This window comes from Cupressus sempervirens, chromosome 4 (genome assembly GCF_028749045.1).
Source record: "Cupressus sempervirens isolate cs-2001-9-10 chromosome 4, ASM2874904v1, whole genome shotgun sequence".
NCBI lineage: Eukaryota > Viridiplantae > Streptophyta > Pinopsida > Cupressales > Cupressaceae > Cupressus > Cupressus sempervirens.
The window spans coordinates 754838849-754850668 of record NC_143121.1 but is presented as its reverse complement, the minus strand read 5'-3'; positions in this window follow the sequence as shown (position 1 = coordinate 754850668).

Here is an 11820-nt window from a genome sequence, read left to right as displayed (position 1 = left end):
TAATAATAATATATAATAATATTTGTAAGATGATTATATAATATAAGAAATATCATTGTTTTAGTATTTTTAATTGAATGGTAAAAATTATATTATAAAAAATATAATATTAAAATATAAAAAATTAAACCAACCCATCAGATGAGACCTATATAAGAGCTAAATGAATTCATACAATCAAATCTTAGAAATATATTTTTCTAAAAATTGTAAAGTTGAAAATCTTGCATTTATGCTTATGTAGCATATTAGTTTAATAACAAATGTTAAAATCAATTAATTTTGACTTAGAAATCAAAAAATTTAATCACTATTTAAAGCATAAAATCTAAAATGTGTCATGATAGTACTTAGCCTACCGACAAGTAGTAATAATGGTAACATGGTAATTTTCTCATGATACTTGATGTTTCAAAAATAATGATAACTTGTAGATCCTTCCTTTAATAACTATAATAATCTTTAAAATCTATAATTACATTTAATTTCTCATTAATAACTATACAAATTATTTATCCTATTATAATTGTTTCAACTCATTTCAGAAATGTAGACAAAAAAAATGTTTAACTTACCCTTATTAACACTATTTTTGTCATCAGTAATCTAACAAGCTTAGACTATGTTCTAGAAATATATAGCATTCATTTATGTAAAGATTATGAATTAGTTTTTGTTCAACCAACTAAATGTAATGATTTTTCTATTAAGTAAATAATTTAAAAGTTTATATATTTATTTATAATTAAATATATTATAGAATTTTTTTAATCTCAAATATGATAAGTTAATTTGATTAGGTGTTATAGGAGCCCATTTCTTGGGTTTCTCGTATTTCTTTTTTTATAGGAAAATATTATGCTAAATTTTTTTAAATGCATTTAGAATTTAATCTTTATAATTTAATCTAAAGTTTAATAAAGTGCATTTTAAATTTAAAGATTGAAAAGTATTAACATTATAATTTTTTTTCATATATTTCTTTTATTATTTTTAAGTTGAATTTTAGATTATTAAATTTGTGTGCATTAATTTTCTTATTATTAATAATAATATAAATACAATATAAAATCTAACACAAATATATATATATATATATATGGTTAATTTTTTATATATTTTAATGCTTATTTGTAATTTTTAATAAAAATATTTAAATTTTTAATTATAATGTTGAATTTTATTATTTCAACAAAATACCATATTGTAATTTAAATTTAAATTCAACTAAATAATTAATTCATATGAAAAATACTTAAGTAACATCTTAGATACACATAAGAACTATATTTAAAAATGTTATATAAAAGAATATTATTGTTGACTTTTCAAATAATGAAATAAAATATTAAATAATGGTAACCTAGTATTTATCTCATGATAATTAATGTTTCAAAATTAATTATAACTTGGTTTTAATCTTTAAGTTTTATACTTACATTTAATTTCTAATTAATAACTATACAAATTATTTATTCTATTACAAGATTGGTTCAACTCATTTGAGAAATATATGCAAATAATGTTTAACTTACCCTTATTAACACTAATTTTGTCGTTAAAAATCTAACAAGATTTTGATAATATCAACTATTATACAAGGCCGTGAACTATAAGTATAATAACAAGTATATGTCACTATGTGACACTTTTCATTTTTTGCATCTCTTTTATTCCTTAGGGTATCTTTCAAAAGCCAAAATAACAAGTTTCCATACCATGGCTTTATCTTTAAGATGTCTACTTATTAAATCTTTTTTGATTAAGTTATCATTTTACACATTCAATACATTAATCTTAATCTTCATACCATGCTATTATTGAACCATTTTATATTTATATTATGTATTTCTCTTGTCTTTCTAAGAGCCTACTTAGGTTCCTTTACATCTTGTTGGGCTTCAAGTGAAATAATCATCTAAACATTCTCTTTTTAAGCCACATCCTTGTTGCATCCTATCCCACATCTATACTTTCATTATTTCTTGAGAAAACATTATTTTGCCTAACTAAAAATGATCTCCAAAATGAAAAGAAAAACTTGGACACCTATTCACTCATATCACAACCTCTAAGATCTTAAATTTAATTCATATGATCTTTGATTATTTCTTAGAACAAATTAATTCATTGTCAATTATATATCATAACCTATACCTAACTCTTATTGAACATGCTCTCCTTCGTAAGAATTTAATTAATAATAAAATAACATTAATACTCCACATACTTATATCAAATTTTTAAAAAAAATATCAATTTTTATCCATCCATCTCAAAAGAAATTTTGATCTCCTATTTTTCTAAATAAAATTTTATAATTCATCTTATGTCTCATGTCCATCTCTAACCACCATACCAACTTACTATAAAATTTATTTCCTCACATAATTATAACATATTATTTGAACTATATAGCCATTACATTTTTGTCTTATTGTACTTAGTGTAGGATAGTACTATTGCATTCACCTTTCATGATTGGTATATTAGGTTTGCACACATCAACCAGTTAGTTTAAAGTATTTTAAAGACATTTCAATATTTATAATGTTTAGAAATTTCTCATCAATTGAATATTTCCTTAAAAATTATTTATCTCAATTGTAATTGGTTCAATTCATTTGGTCTTATAGGACCACTATTTTTGGACCTCCATTTTGTTAGATTTTTTGAGATTATTTATAAATTAGATTTGTATAGATTGTAATTACACATAATTTCATTCACCTCAAAAAATTAATCACAATGAATTTGAGAATATTTATTTTGATCTTAATTGATTATATAACAATTTATAAATTTCTCTTAAAATATGCTTAGTTCATTAAATTGATTCAATTATTTTTAAACATAAAAATTGAATGTTACAAAATCAAATTTGTAACAATTTCATTATTAAATGTAGAACTTTATACTTCTAAAAAAATTAATCTTAATAATACCATCATATATACTAATAATAATAATAATAATATGACTTGGCACAAAAGTTTCAAAAGACTTTTAATAATGATTTTAAAGTTTACTCTAACAATTTATTAATAGATCTCAAAAGTCTATTTGTTATAAAAATATTCTCAATTCATTAATTGAGAACAAACACAATTAAATGACAAATGTATATTATTAGTTTTAGATAATGAATCTACAATTGTTGCTTCTCTTTGTAATAAGAAGAACTTGTGTTCAATTCCCAAAATGGGAGGTTAAATAAGCTTTTTAAAAAAAAGAAAAAAGATAAAATTAAACTAGAATTATATTATAAATAATTTATAAACTATAATGGAAAGTACATGTCACTACTTCACACTTGTTAATATAAATACTATACCTAAATGATTTGGATCAAAACTCTTTTCTTTTTGTAATATGAATGCTTTGTTTTACTAAATAATTTTTTTTTTTTGCACTTTTCAATTTTTTACATAAATAAAATTATATTAAGATTAGATAAAGTAGGAGAGGTCTCAAATCAAACATAAAATTCTTTAAAACATAGTCCATAGAGAATTCATTAGTATTGAATTCAAGCAACTAACTAACTAACTAACCAACAATAATAATCGCAATGACAAAGCTAGTAATAAAAATAAAATGATAGAAGAATCACCATACACAAAAAATTTGAACACAAAAGAAGTAGGCCAACCAATACAACAACTAGGTAGTTACTTGGTAAGAGGTAGAAGCCCCTTCAGGTTTTGGTTAAGCTTCTTCAATGTCTTAAGGAAGGAGGCATGTTTAGAAGGCTGAGTAGGAGTAGCATCCCATGAGATGATACTCTCCTTAGACACTTTATGAAAACTATACTCTTGCTACCATTTCGAATAGAAGAGTTTAAAGGAAGTTCTAAAATAGTAAATCTCATCTAAGTGTGTATCATTTAGTCATATTGATGACATCTATCAAAAAAGTGAGAAATGAATCTTAAAATTCATTAGCATAGTCAAATTGAATTCTACAAAGTTGCCACTAGGATTTTATTGGGGTGGTGGTAAACCAAATTTTTTATTTGGTGCTAGTTTCAAAATTGGAGAAGTAAAACTTTGTTTTTTGATGAATCAACTTCTGGGAGTCATAATTTTTGACTTAGATGTGGGTTTTGGGCTGAAATTTTACAGGCAAGTTTGTAAGGAGCTATTTGGATTATCAATCAAGCACGACTTGATTGGTGGCCACTTCAACATTTTTTAGGATCCTAAAATATCATCTTGGCCTTTGAAATTGGATTTTTTGTTTTGTTTTTCTAGTTTTTTAGAAAGTTGTTTTGTAAAAAAATTGAAATCATATTCTTTATTTCGTAGATAGTTGGGGGATTTTCCTGGGAAAAATTAGAATTCATGGGATGGGTTTTGAAAATTACAAAAAATGGAAGATATTATTTTTCCCAAAAATATGCCAAATATAGTAATTTTTTAAATTAGAGGGAGAGTTGGAGAAGTTTAATGAAGAATTTGGTATTCTAAACTTCTGTGTTGTGTAGTTTTTTGAGTTATTGTTTTTGAGGGGTTTCGGCTACATCATTTTTCTTTCCATAGAAATGGCTGGAGAGGACTAATTTGTAGAGACTTATTCGATTAAACTACTCCTCAAGGGCAACATGTACTTTCTATTAAATTATTACAATACTATGACTCTATTCACAACCACTTGCCCATAGTGATTTCTTGTATAATGGGATAAATAAAATGAATATCAAACATTCAAAGATTTTCTTGGTCATTAAAAAATCACCATTATATTTGAAACAATACCTAGGCAATGCTTACTATAATAGAAACATGTAATTTTTCTATATTTTTTTAGAATTTAAAAGTTAAAAGATTAGTTGCAAGATATTATGTATTATATTTTCATTTAATAATTATTTTTAGTATGAATGGATATTTTTAAAAGTTGCTAAGTCTTGTCAATTATCATTATTTATTTTAATATATTAAAATTTATAATTTAAATTATTAAATGATGTTTTTAATATTAAACTATAAAAACATAAATATTTTTAGTCCCTACCTTTTGGCAGGAGAATAAAGTTTTCATTACACTCAATTGAATTAAATTTTTTCTTGGAAATTGCACAACTTGATTTTATCCTATGGTTTACATGAGTTTCTCTATTAAAAATAAAATTGCTATTTTTTAATTCTATTTTTCTATTGGCTATCCTCTATTTTCTCAGCAGTATTAATCTTTTCTTCCTTGAAAGTTTTTCCCAAAATCTAAACTAGTGTTAAGTGGCTTTTTCTAAAATAGTTTATGTCGATGGTGTGTTTAAATATAATGCATGTGGCCTCCTTTCTAGAATAGTATATGTGTCTCATTAATAATTTTAAATTTTTATACATGCATGGAGAAATAATCTATCCATTTTACTTCCCAGAGATGTCATAGGACTATGCATATTTCTTATGGTCTAGGTAACTAACTGGTGCAAAAATTAATCCCAAATGCAATGATTAAGAAATGAAGGAACAATCACAATTGAATTCCTTGTTACTCAAGAGATGATGTGATTGTATTTTGAAATTTCTATTTACAAGAAGCCTACATTAGGTATAGGGTTATACCAGAATTTATATTGTCTATTTCCACTTTGATGCATTGTTTCCTACAAAATCAAATTTGTGAAGACTCAATTCAATTTTCAATTGTTCCCTACTTTACATTTCATTTTATTTGATTATTTTTTTCAATTTGTGGTTCAAATGCCTTTATTTTAAGTTAGAATATAATATCATGAAGAATTTCCTTAGATGGCTCTATTTTAGATTAGTATATAATATGATAAAATGAATCTCTTTAGATTTGGCTAATTATTATTTTTGAACGAGATACAATTAAACCTTAATCAAAAGCACACACCAACAAATAACATGCATAATAGAACTTCTATAGTCATGCTAATTTGAAATCTAGTTGCACTAATAATAAGTGCCACGTAGTGGCTTAGTTTTAATTTTATTATGTATTTATTATATAATTCAAATACTTTTTTTATTTAACAATATCATTAATCAATAAAAAATGAATGGAATGGAATGGAACTCAATTAAGAATTCTAATAAATAATTAGACTAAACATTTAATATCTTAAAATAAATAAATTATTTCAATATATTTTTTAAATTAAATAAACATTTATAATCATAAAAAAAATGAAAGCTCAATTTATTTATAATATTATTATAACGTATAATTTTCTATTTTAAAATTCATATACAATAATTATAGTTTTAAAATAGAAATATAAATTAGAACAAATATACTAAAATATATGCTATGAAAATTAGGGACAAGAGAAATAAATTCAAGTATTTTCTTTAAAATCATTTCTCATGAACTCACAAATCCCCATATAAGACTCTAATTCATTCATCCAATTAGAAGTCAAAAAACTAATATATATCAATTACATAGTTAAAAAAATTGGTATGTCTATTTAACAAACATAATATTTATAAAAAAATATATTAAAAAAATTTAATTTTAATTGGTAGAAAATTAATTCATTTAATAACTAATTAAGTTAAGTAATCAAGAAAGTTGCACAATGGTACTTAGTCTACCAACAAGTACTAATAATAATGATAAAGGAAATTGACTCTCAGAGTAGTGACAAAGATGAAGATTTAAAAAGTACCATCAAATGATACATTATTGGTTTGGAGTAGAAGTACTAAATTACATTTTAATCAAGGGATTTCCAACATTATTATAGAAACAAGTGATAGTGAGATTCACCCTAGATTTTACTAATGAATTTTGGATATTTCAAATTTAACCTTTCTATACACTCCACAATTTATGCATGTATTTTTTTAATTTATTCCCTCACTCATTTTCAATACAATTATTGGTCATAGAGATATTGGTATTTAAGCTTGTGTGTCAATCATGGCATATGTCAAACTTATGGCATTCTTTTGGTGAGTTTTTACTAGTTAAATTTTATTGGTACAAAAATAAGAGAGTTGTAGAGAGCACCATAGAAGAAGTCTACCACATTACTGACATGGATAGTTGTCTCAGTATTGAGACTAAGAAATGATGTAATCTAGATTGGTTTTAGAATACACAACTTTGATGGCTCCCTTCGATACTTGTTGCAGTTGATTATTTTAAACTTCTTCTTTTCTCATAGATCTAGTTATCAATTAGGCACTTGTATAGATGAAATAAGAATTTGAAGCAAAGCAGTTTAAAATTTATATCAAAGTTTATGATCAACATGGTTAAGCTAAATTTTATCTACTTGATTTAATCCAATGTTTATATGTGTGTTTGGTTTTGCATCATATTCTCCTAGTTTGTTAATAGAAAAAGGTGATATATATATCATTGAATACTTTTTCTAAATGGTGATTTTAATTATAGGCCAACTCTTCTCAACAATATGATTTAAGTTGTATACTTTAGTCTTTTCAAATATCTTATCTACTATCTCCCATGGGAAAAAATGGCACTAACTCATTCTTTTTGAGTGCTAAGTGTTCCATAGTGTTCTATAGTGTTCCATTTATTCTCATGAGAGACGGGTTTGTGTTGAATCACTACTCCTGAAACATGGGTCAATGAGTCAACGAATTTGACTTAGAAACTAGATGGTAAAACTACAAGGTTAAACACTAATTGCAATATCACAATTTCACTTGTAGAAATTGTCTCCTACTCATCAATTAATTTTGTGGTAGACAATATGACAAGGGTGAAGAGGGCATTAAGGCTAAATATATGGCCACCCTATGCCTATCCATTTGGAGGCTTATGAAAACAAGTACAACACTTGTGGTTCTAGAGAGATAATTTTATTTAAGGGGAGTAGTGCTAAAGATAACATTTTATTGAAGGGCCACTTAAGATCCATAGCTGTATTATGGAACAAGGTAGGGTGCTTGCCAGTTGATATTATATAGAATTAAGAAACCTATAGATTAATGCTAGTTTTTTTCCACATACTCTTCTACTCTTGTTGAAAAGTACATTGTTTAGATTTATATCTAAATTTATATACCCATTATCTCAATATGATTTTTTTATTAGTGAGGTAATACATTCTCATCTATGATATTTTTTAATGTCTTATATTATAGTGCAAACTTATAGTAAGGTTACAAAAATTGACCACTAAAACTTATAGTTATGTGGCTAAAATTGACAACTTGACCACAATCTAATATTTCTTTTGAATTTACATATATAGGTGACTGAATAGGTGACTAATCTTGTGAGCAAGTAAAATTTCAAAATCAACCAAATAGAAATGACTAAATAGACTACCAAATAAATGACTAAATCAGTTATTGGATAATTAGTCAATAATAATTATAATGTCCCATTTTTTTCATTTTTTGGGAGGAATTAATTATAAGGTTATCAATTAAAAAATATATATTACAAGGTAACTTTATAAATTAAATAAAAAAAGCTTCTAGAGGTTGCTGGAAGAAGCGAAGGAAAAATTAAAAAGGGAGGTCTACCTATCAAAGAAAAAAGAATAAATAGACATTGAGGGCTCATTGCCTATCATCGAGACTTATTATTGATTTTTTCTTATGTGTGTTGTGGAGCCTAGGGTTTCTGCAAATAGTCACAATTGGCCATTGAGAATGAAAACTCTCAATTGGTACACAATTTTGAGGGTGTGAGAGATCACCTAAATTATTGCAGCTGTGGGAAAGATATTTCAGTCCTTTCATTTGTGCTTAATTGCTGATTTGGAGTTTCTAGGGGAGTTGCACTTTCACCATATCATCTACAGCATTTAGTCTCCACCATTTGATCAATCCAGGTTCTTCATTTCAATCTATAATAGCAACAAGTTCTCAATTGTATATAGCTAGTGAGGGTTTCTCTGTAATGTGCTATGTCATAATGTTTTGGTACTCAAATTTTCCATATCATTTGTAAAGCATTTGGTTTTTATTTAATGAATACATTGGCACTATTATTTCTTTTATTTCAGCAATATACTTTAGCCGTGCATTAAATTTAGGGTTTATTTAGTGGCCTATTGGTACAGGTCATTACAGTGGTATCAGAGTGGTTTCCTGCCAGCCTTATAGGGTTACCCAGCCACCATTTAATTTATTTTACAAAGGAACCAGCATAACTAAGAATATGGCTGAGAGACATTCTCAAAGTCCATCCAGAAGTGTGCAAAATGATGAGACTTTACAGCAACAAGAAAGGCTTCTACAGTCAATAGAGGCAAGTACATAGGCAATGATGGTTATGATGCAACATTTGATTGGGGAGAATAGGAGAAATAATCATGATCAGGATGATAGAAGCATGGCAGGATCACAACATAGGACATGGTCTAGAACAGCTGATAGACCCACACGTCCTACATTTAGAGAAGAAACTCCAGCACACACAACTGATGCTATGGTAATGGATATTGTAGATGAACTCCGACAAGCAAGGAATGAGTGGGATTCATTACCAGAATATGTACAGGATGGATGGACATTTGATAGGTACCTAAACTATAGAGCTGCCAGGCACAAGCAAGTAGATAAACATAGTGAGTTGCAACAAGTCACCAACAAGTTGGTATTACCCACATTTGATGGTACTGGAAAAATGACTGCTCATGCTTGGATTCATAAGGGGGATACTTTCCTATCTCTGAAGACTATGACAGAAATTGAAGCACTCAAGTATGCCACTTTACACTTAGATGGGGCAGCACATGATTGGTGGACACATGGCATGATTACATTGTAACACAATTAGGTAACCACTTATCAGGAGTTTGTGGATAGATTGATAGAAAGGTTTGATAAAAAAAATCCTAAAGTTTATTTTTGGGAGTTAGCCCAGTTGAGACAGTCAAGAGGCTTAGAACAATTTATCAATGACTTCCAGAAGCTTGCAGTGATGGTGCTTGACATTTCAGAAAGGAGGCTAGTCATTTTATTCACAGAGGGATTAACTAAACCACTCAAGGGGTGGGTAAAGGCCTTTGATCCTTCTACATTAGAGGAAGCCAAGAAGAAAGCCCAGTGTATGGAACTTGCAACTCTAGCAAACCAATTTAGTTCAAAGGGTTCTTCATCATTTAGAGATAACAAAGGGAAATTCAGCAAGGGTAAAGAGAAGGTTAGTGACTCAAAAGACAAGCTAGCTACACCTTGGGATAAGAAAACACTTAATGACTTGCGTAGGAAGAAGCTATGCTTCTTTTGCAAAGGTCCCTATGAGTTTGGTCATGATTGTCCTATGAAGCCTAAGGGGAAGGCTAACCGGTTGATGTGGGCTTATTATGAAGGTTCAGATTTAGACATCTCAAAGCACCATGATGAGGATCCTGATGAGGTAGAGGGTGAATAAGAGGTAGATAGTGCTAAGAAAAAAGAGGCTCCAGAGATACATTTATAGGAAGCATGTCTGTCTAGTATTTAAAGAGAGGGATCTTTCAGATTTTGAGGAGTCTTGGTGGAACAAAAGATTATTACTCTGTTGGATACAGGTGCCACACATAATTTCATTGATGCATGATCTATGGAGAGGCATGGACTCATTACTAAGGAGTTTGAGGGACTAAGAGTTAAGGTAGCTGATGGTGCGAGATCTACCTTTGCACCTAAACAACTATGAGTTTAAGGCAGACTATCATGTGGTCAACATGGGTGACATGGACATAGTACTTGGGATGCAATGGCTACATGCTTTGAAGGAGGTTACCCTGAGATTGGAGGATATGGAGATATGATTTGTGGTGGATGGTAGGACTCATGTGCTGAAGGCTATCCGTAATGGTGATGTTAGGACTATCTCATTTAGGCGATTGGAGAGATTAGCCAGGCATAATAATATAGAATGGGTAGCAATATGTGCCTTGATGCCTACCCAGGGGGAGCAACATAAGATTGAATATCATCTAGATATTCAAAAATTGAGAATCAAGTATAGGAAGGTATTTGGTGAGATTCCACCAGGCAGGCCACCAGACAGAGGTATTGAGCACATTATCAAGTTGGAGGAAGGTGCTAAGCCTGTCATGATCACACCATACCGACACCCAAAATGACTCAAAGATGAGATCGAGAGGACCATCAATGAGTTGTTAGCAATGGAACACATCAGACCAAGTAAGTCACCTTTTGCATCTTCTGTTGTTTTGGTAAAAAAGAAGGATGGAACTCTACGAATGTGTATTGATTATATGGTGTTGAATAAGAGAACTATAAAGAACAAGTATCCCATCCCATGCATTGATGAGCTGATAGACGAATTGCATGGGGCTTATTATTTCACAAAAATTAATTTGAGATCAAGCTATCACCAGATCAGAGTTCGAGAGCAAGATATTGAAAAAACTGCTTTTAGATGTCATTACGGTCATTTTGAGTTTGTAGTCATGCCTTTTGGTTTGACTAATGCACCTGCCACTTTTTAGTCCACTATGAACAAGGTCTTCCACCATCAATTGAGGAAATTTGTGCTAGTGTTCTTTGATGATATTTTGATCTATAGAAGGATATGGTAGGAACATTTAGAGCACTTGGAGATAGTATTAAGCATTTTACAGAGCGAGTCCTTGCATGCCAAGGAGTCCAAATGTGATTTGGGGATGACAGAATTGTTGTATCTTGGACACATCATTAGTGCGGAAGGAGTGCGAATGGATCCTAAAAAGATCTGTGCTATTGTTGATTGGCCATCACCAAAGAACCTTACACAGTTAAGAGGGTTCCTTGGTCTATGCAGATTCTATCATAGGTTTGTTAATGGCTACTCATGACATGCAGCACCCATGACAGATTTGCTGAAGAATGGGGCATTTGTGTGGACTCGGGAGGCACAGGAGTG